Source organism: Lagenorhynchus albirostris, chromosome 3 (assembly GCF_949774975.1).
Source record: "Lagenorhynchus albirostris chromosome 3, mLagAlb1.1, whole genome shotgun sequence".
In the NCBI taxonomy this organism is placed as follows: domain Eukaryota; kingdom Metazoa; phylum Chordata; class Mammalia; order Artiodactyla; family Delphinidae; genus Lagenorhynchus; species Lagenorhynchus albirostris.
The window spans coordinates 156577756-156586411 of NC_083097.1; the positions used below are offsets into that span (position 1 = coordinate 156577756).

The 8656-nt window shown below is 34.7% G+C and overlaps 2 pseudogenes; both read right to left on the reverse strand.

Moving 5' to 3' along the window:
* Nucleotides 1–289: 289 nt before the first annotated feature.
* LOC132518450 (olfactory receptor 2AK2-like) lies at nt 290–3336 on the reverse strand (annotated as a pseudogene).
* Nucleotides 3337–7181: 3845 nt separating this feature from the next.
* On the reverse strand, nt 7182–8175 carry LOC132518452 (olfactory receptor 2AK2-like; annotated as a pseudogene).
* Nucleotides 8176–8656: the final 481 nt, after the last annotated feature.

Genomic DNA, 8656 nt, shown 5'->3' on the forward strand with positions numbered 1-8656 from the left:
AGGAGGACATTACAGAATGTGTTGTGAGATGTGAAGATTGAATTGACAGGGGTGGAATCTATTGCTTCAGAAGACAAACAAGGTTAACAACACTCTTTTTCCAGATTCCAGATTGTAAATCCATCTAGTTCCAATAACAATGTTTAAGTAAATTCTGAAACCCCCCAAAATCAAGACATTTATCAATTTTTATTTTATTTATATTGCTTAGCTTTTATATATTCTAAAACAGTATCCTAAGGACAGGTTTTAATTGTGCTTAATCTCAATCAGTAAGGGGTTCCTAAAGTCACAGTTCCTGTATAAATATGCATGCCTCCAACAATCTCTTCATGACCCCAATAACCCCTTTATTCCTCAGGGTATAAATAAATGCATTCAAAAAAAGGTGTGATAATGATGTAAAACTCTGCTGCTCCCTTGTCCTTTTATAAGCCTGCCACAATCAGGTGAGAAGAACAAGTGGAGATAACTTTTTTCTGTCCTTTTCCTGAACTCATCTGGAATACCACAGTAAGTACACAGGCATAGGAAGCTAGAATGGCCATGAAAGGTAATAATAAGGCCACTCAGGAGAACTGTATATTCATACTGGGAAGTATCCTGAGACACCAATAGCAAGCACCAGGGATGGAACTTCACAGAAAAAGACATTAATGAGTCAAGAGCTACAGAAGGGAAGTTGAAATGCAAACAGCATATGTATTAAAGAGTTGAGAGAACAACTGGTCCATGCACATGTGACCATGAACCAACAGATGATCTTGCTCATGAGTAAAGAGTAACGTAAAGGATGACAGATGGCTACATAGCGATCATAAGACATGAAACCAAGAAGAAGGGCTTCAGTTCCACCAAGTGTCAAGAACAAAAATGTTTGAATCTTACAACCTAAAAAAATAATGGTCTTACTATTGGACAGAAAATTAATTGCCATCTTGGGCATGGTGGTGGAGAAGTACATCATGTCAATGAAAGACAGCTGAGTAGAAAGTACATTGGACTGTGGAGTCAGATGTATTGATACAACTGGATGGGAAGTATCACTATGATATTTCCCCTTCAGAGTCACTGAAAAGAAGTTTGCAATGACAACAAAATGGCAAGTGTTTATTTGTCCCAATTGGAAAAGACAGAAATATAAAATCTGGATATTTTGCAATTATCTTTTCTTGTAGTGTTCTTACCAAATCTGCTATTTTTTGGAAGAATTTGAGAAAGTTTGTCTTTAATTCTTATTTAAATGTTTAGTAGAATTCACCCATGAAGACATCTAGTCCTTAGCTTTTATTTGTTGAGATTATTTTGATTATTACTTCAATATCCTTACTTGTTATTGATCTATTCAGATTTTCTATTTCTTCATGATTTCAGTCTTGGAAGATTGCATGTTCCTAGGAATTTATCCTGTTCAGGATATTCTTTTCTGGGTTATCCAATCTGCTTTCAAATAATTGTTCACAGTATTTTCTTATGATCCTTAATATTTCTGTACAATCAGAGTAATATCACTTTTTCCATTAATAATATTATTTATTTGATTCCTTCCTTTTTTATGGTTGTCTAGCTAAAGTTTCTTTCTATTGTGTTCCCTAATCTCCATTTTATTTATTTTTGTTGTGATTCTTTTAAAAAATATTTATTTCTGGTAATGTTGAGGTTAGTTTGTTCTTCTTTTCCTATGTCATTAAAATGCAAACAAAGGGTGTTTAATTTCTTTCTTTTCTTAACATCAGTGTTCACCACTATAAACATTCCCCTTAGAACTGCTTTTGCTGTGTCCCATATGTGGTTTTTTTTAATATATTTTTATTTGTCTCGAGAGACTTTTTGATTTCCCACTTGTTTTCTTCTTCCTAGACCCACTGGTTTTTCAAGAGTGCAATTTTAATTTTCCACATATTTGTAAAATTTTCAAATTTCTCATTAATATTCATTCTATTTCCTACCATTGTAATTAAAATAGATATTTGATATGATTTCAATTTTCTTAAATTGGTTCATACTTATTTTGTGACCATATATAAGAGCTATCCTGGAGAATGCTTCATGAGAACTTCAGAAGAATGATTTGTGTTTAGTTGCTGTTGTATGTCAGTACACGTCTGTTAGGTTCATTGGTCTAAAGATCAGTTTAAGTCAGTCATTTCCTCAGTCTGTGTTTATGATCTGTCTATTGTTTATTGTTGCAAGTGGGTATTGCAGTCCTTGACTGTTACTGTACTGTGTATATTTCTCCCTTCAATTCTCTTAATATTTGTTCAACATTAGAACATTAGTGTTCTAATGTTGAATACACACATATTTACTATTGGTTTATATCTTGATGAATTGGCTACCTTTTCATTATATAATGACTTTATTTGTCCATTGTGACAGATTTTGTCTTAAAGACTATTTGGTCTGCTATATGTATAGCCAATACTGCTCTATTTTGGTTAATACTTGCATAGAATATCTTTTTCCAACCATTCACTTTTAGCTTAAATATGATCTTAAAGTTAAAGTGTGTCTCTTGTATGCAGCATATAGTTGAGTCTTAGTTTTTTGCCACTCAGAAACTCTATGTGTTTTGATTCTAAAATTTAATGTGTTCAGAGTTAAAGTGATTATTGATAGGCAAGGGAAAACTATTGCCATTATGGTCATTGTTTTTTGTTTTTTGGTTTTTTTTTGCGGTATGTGGGCCTCTCACTGTTGTGGCCTCTCCCGTTGCGGAGCACAGGCTCCGGACGCGCAGGCTCAGTGGCCATGGCTCATGGGCCCAGCTGCTCCACGACATGTGGGATCTTCCCGGACCGGGGCACGATCCCGTGTCCCCTGCATCGGCAGGCAGACTCTCAACCACTGCGCCACCAGGGAAGCCCATGGTCATTGTTTTCTAACTGTTTTGTTGTTCTTACGTTCCTTTCTTTTTCTTTACTGTCTTCCTTTTGTAATATGTTTATTTTTTGTACTGGTATGCTTTGATTCCTTTCTCTTCATCTTTTGTATATCTACTATAAGATTTTTCTTTGTGGTTACCATGAGGCTTATATAAAGCATCTTATAGTCATAACAGCCTATTTCAATCTAATATAACTTGAACTTCAGTAGCAGACAAAAATTCAACAGTTTTACTCCCCACTTGTGTTTTATTTATGCTACACTTTACATCTTCTTATACTGTCTATACATTATGGACTTTATTTATCTCTAGTTATTTTTAATACTGTTTTGGTCAGGCCAATTACCAAGGTCTGAGGCAAGTCTGGATCTTCTGAGGTCTCTGGATGAATGGGACTCCCTCAGGTCCTTGGTCAGTAGGACTGTCGCTGGTACAAGGATTATCCTCATGGTACACAGATAAGCCTACAGAAAGCAGGTCTGTTACAAGGTTTGTGGGTAGGTGTGGCTCCCACCAAGTTCCTGGAAGGGCTCCTCTTGGGAAACTGTGCAGTTTTTCAAGAGGTGAGACTGGCTCTCTACCAAAATAGAGTAGGGCAGGAACTAAATCACAGGGCTGCTTCAGTGTCCACAGTGAGGACAGGGCTCTGCAGGCCTGCTTCATTGGGAATGGATGTGTGGCTTTTCCGAGATCTCTTTGTGGAGAGTGCTGGTGACAGGACCAAGGTTAACAGGGCTGTAGCTGAAGCCACAGGGGATGGGGGTTTTTTCTGAGTCCATAATGAGGACCACTGTCAAAGACCTTGACAAGTGGGTCAGGCATGCCCTCTCAAAGACGTCTTTCTTGATCTTGGGCTCCGCTGGAGTTTCACAATTTCCTACTGGGCTTACAAAACTCCTCAAAAGCCATTTTTGTTCTTGGATGGCTGCCACGTTCTTGTTGCTGTGGGAAATGCAAACAGAGGAAACTCTTATTCTCTCATCTTGCTCAATCATAATTCTTGTCAATTATAAAATTGTGCTTTTTTTGAGAGAGAAAATATTTACAAATGAGAATAACTTTGGAAAGGAGATAAGTAGAAAAGAGATTGTGAACTAAAATCACTAATTAAGGAGTTAACCTTTTTTGATTACCCAATGTTTGGTCAGCTAATTCACTCAAAGAAAATATTCTCAACACTTTCCTCCAGAGACAACCAAAAGTCTCATTTAGTCATGGGTGATGAGCAGGTATGCAGAAGGTTCCAAAATGTCTTCACTTATCTTATGACTCATAAAATACAAGTCATTGAAATACCTAACATAGTTGATGAATCAGGATCCTGAGAACAGCAATATACACGCCCATGTGGAAAGCAAGATAAGGAACAACACAAGAATTGTTCCATAGACATTCCCAAATCTCACTCATTTGAATGCACCCTATATTTTGGGTGAAGAACATTCATAAATAAAGCCAATTTTTTTTCTTGTTGAATAGTTTTCTCATTTTGTAATTATTGCTCCTGGATTTTTCCTCTAGAATAGTTTTCCTTTTCCAAGATCCATATTGATTTATCTACCATGATAAGTGTAAAAATTATCTTCTGTGAGCACTGGTTTTCCCAGACAATTTCTTGTGGATGGATAGTTGGGGTCTGTGAGTGAAAGAATATGGCTTTACAAATATTCACTGCATTCTTCTTATCTTAATGGAAGAAATGACTTCCACATTCCACATATATGGACCTGGACATGTTCTTTGTTTTGCTCATTGCCATGTTACTGAAAGTGTCTGTGTACCATTATAACTAAACTCTCAAAAATCAATAATATAAAAAGAATCTTAAAGGAAGCCAGGGGAAAAAAGTAACCCACGATGGAACCCCATTAGTCAATCAGTGAATTTCTCAGCAGAGACTCTACCGGCCTGGAGAGAGTGAAATGACACATTCAAAGTGTTAAATGATTAAAATTTCTAACCAAGAATATTTTATACAGCAAAGTTATCATTCAGATATATAGGAGAAATAGACTTTCCCAGGCGAAGAAAAGCTAATGGAGTTAGTTCATCATCACTAGACTTGCCTTGCAGGAAATGCTCCAACTAAAATGTTTCTGAATAGCAAAATAAAGGATCAATGAAGTTAAATATAACCTCCAGAATGGGAAAAAAATATCTTCAAACCATATATCCATATATTTAAGGAGTTAAAATATATTAAAAAACTCATACAACTCAATAGCAAAAAAATAAAAATTTCAATTAAATGTGGGCAAAAGGCCAGAATAGATTTTTCCAGAGAATATATGTGAAGGTCACCAAGTACATAAAATTAACGCTCAACATTATTATTTTCAGGGTAGTACAAATCAAAACCAAAATGGCATAATACCTCACTCATGATAGAATGACTATAATTAAGAAAACAATATGTAACAAGTGTTGAGGATGCGGCTAAAAAGGAACACTTGTGTGCTGTCATTGGGAGTATAAGTTGGTACAACCACTATGAAAAACAGTATGGACTTTTTTCAAGAAATTAAAAATAAGACTTCTGTATGATGTAGCAATCTTACTTTTGAGAATAATCCAAAAGAAATGAAAAAAGAATACTGATGAGATATCTGCACTCCAACATTTATTGCATCATTATTCACAAAAGCCAATATATGGAAACAACCTAAGTGTTTGTCAATGAATGAATGGATAAGAAACTGTGGTACATAAATACACAATGAAATATTTCCAGTCATAAATAAAAAGAAAGTCCTGCCAATAGGAACAATATGGATGGAGCTTGGGGGCATTATGCTAAGTGAAAAAAAGTCAGACCACGAAAAGCAAATACTATATATTAATTATATGTCGTATCTGAAAAAGCTATAATTGTAGAAACAGAGGTTAGAATGGTGGGTATCATGAACTGGGGTTTGAGTTAAATGGGGAGATGTTGTTCAAAGAGAACAAACCTCCAGTTGGAATAGGAGTAAGTTTTCAACCTAATGTGCATAATGTTGATTTTAGTTAATAGTATTGTATTATGTATTGAAAGTTGCTAAGAGAGTAGATCATAAAATTTCTCATCTCAAAAATGAAATAATGGCTATGTGACATGATGGAGCTGTTATGGAGGAGCTACTGCTAGAGTGGAAATTATGTGCACAATTAAATGACTTGTTCCATTTGTTCAGTTCATGATCTTAGCCTAATTCTGAGCTTTTAAAATTTCATCACATTTCACATCAGATCTGCCAAAAAACCTCAAATATGGAATCTGGCTACTTCTTGCTCCTCCTCAATTACTATTTTGGTCCAATATATTTTATCACAAGGAGACTGCTGTAATGGCTTCACAGCCCATTTCAATCCTCTCTGCAAAACCCAATAATGATTCTGGATCATCTTAAATTAAACACAAATTTTTTATATTAGTCTACTTTATAATCTGTTTTCACTATATCCACTCATTTCCTACAACCCATCAACTTACTTACATTTGGATCTTCTTTGAATTTGCCAAGCATTTTCTCTACATGTGACATTCTCATTTGCTTCTTCCTCTACCAGAAAACACATCACCAGCTATCCATTTGACTTACTTCATAATCTTCTTTCAGTCTTTGACCAAATATCACCTTCTTAGTGTACATTTGGTGGACAATTTTAAATAATATTGCAAATTTCCCATTAAAATTTCTTGCTTTATTTTTTCATTATTACTTTTTCATTATTACTTTTTGATACACTGCAAAATTTGTTATATATTGAATATCTCCCCGAACTGGAATAGAAACATTATGAGATCAGAGACATCTGTCATTTTTATCTTTGATTACTTCATTATTACCAGTGTCACACATGTAATTAAAACATTACACATTTGTTGAATGAGTGGATTATGTACTTTGCTCCATTTGGTCACTTATAGATACTCTTAATTTTATGTGTTTGGATAAATAATATTTCCCATGCATTGGATTTCAGGTTCTAAAAGGGCAATTAAAATATTTATAATATGAAAACTGTGGGGTAACAGAGTTGAATTCTACTGCTTTAGTAGTTAAACAATTTGGAAAATCATACTGTTTCTTTAGCTTCTATACTGAAAATTCATCTAATTCCAATAACAATGTGTGAGGTATTTCTGATATCAGGAAAGAATCAAGATTTTTATCATTTTATTTATTTAATAAACTTTTCATAGACTCTACATTTGTCTAGGCAGTATTCTTAGAGTATGCATATTCCAAAACAGTATTCTAGGCATAGCTTTTTATGTTGTTCGGTCTCAGTCAAAAGGGAGGTCCTACAGTCACATTTTCTGTACAAATATATATGGTCCCAATAGTCTCTTCAAGGCCCCCATAACTCATTTATTCCTCAAGCTGTAGATAAATGGGTTCAGAAGAGGTGTAACAATGGTGTAAAACACTGCTACTATCTTACCATCTTCAGGGGAATGCAAGGAGGGTGGCCTTGTATAGGTGGAGAGAGAGGTCACATAGAATGAGCTTGTCACAATTAGGTGACAGGAACAAGTAAAGAAAGCTTTTTTCTGTCCATTTCCTGAACTCATGTGGAATACCACAGTAAGCACACAGGCATAGGAAGCTACAATGGCCATGAAAGGTAACAACAGAATAATAAGTCCACTCAGGACTATTGTATATTCATACTGGGAAGTGTCCTGAGACACCAATAGCAAGCACCAGGGATGGAACTTCACAGAAGAATGATTAATGAGTTGAGAGCTACAGAGGGGAGGTTAAAATGCATACAATGTATGTATTCAAGAGTTGATGGAACAACTGGTCCATGCACATGTGACCATGAGCCAACAGATATTCTTGCTCATGAGTACAGGGTAACATAATGGATGACAGATGACTACATAGCGATCATAAGACATGAAACCAAGAAGAAGGGCTTAAGTTCCACCAAGGACCAAGAACGTAAATGCTTGAATCTCACAGCCTAAAAAAGTAATGGTCTTACTATTAGACAGAAAGTTAATTGCCACCTTGGGCACAGTGGTGGAGATGTACATGATGTCAATGAAAGAGGGATGACTGAGTAGAAAGTACGTTGGAGTGTGGAGTCTGGTGTCCAATCGGATGAGAAGAATCGGTATGATATTCCCCATCAGAGCCACTGAAAACAGAATTGCAATGGCAGCAAAGAGAAAAGAGTTGATTGGATCATATTGGAAAAGACGGAGAAAGTACAAAATCTGTTTAAACAGTTTGATTTCCTGTTTTCATGGCTTAACTAAAAATATAAAAGCAGATAATATTTGAGAATTTCATGTAGCATTTCTGATTTCCCTTTAAGAGAAAAAGATGATGATTATTAAATGTAAGAAAATTTTCTTGAATCACCTTAGGTGAATATATCTCTCTCTACTCAATACAGTAAATCTTTTTCTGTTAAACAATAGCCACTAAACAAATTATAAAATGAAATAAAAAAACCTTTTTACTGAATGTAGAATTAAATATATTTTGAAAATAAACATTGAGATGCCTTGCCAACATAAATTATTTTCCTCTTTTGTAAATATTAATATCTTCAGGGTGATACACTGTAGCTGAGTTCTTTTGTTATAAACATAGTCTTCTAATTAATTCACTTGTATAAATAATAAAATTGTCATGACAGTGTTGGTCATATATATTATAATTTTAAAATGTTTACTGTACTTCTCCATTTTGAATTTATATTGGCTATGAAATAGTATAAAGTATAATAACACATGCAGCCTTTATGAATTAATTAGTGTTTACTTCT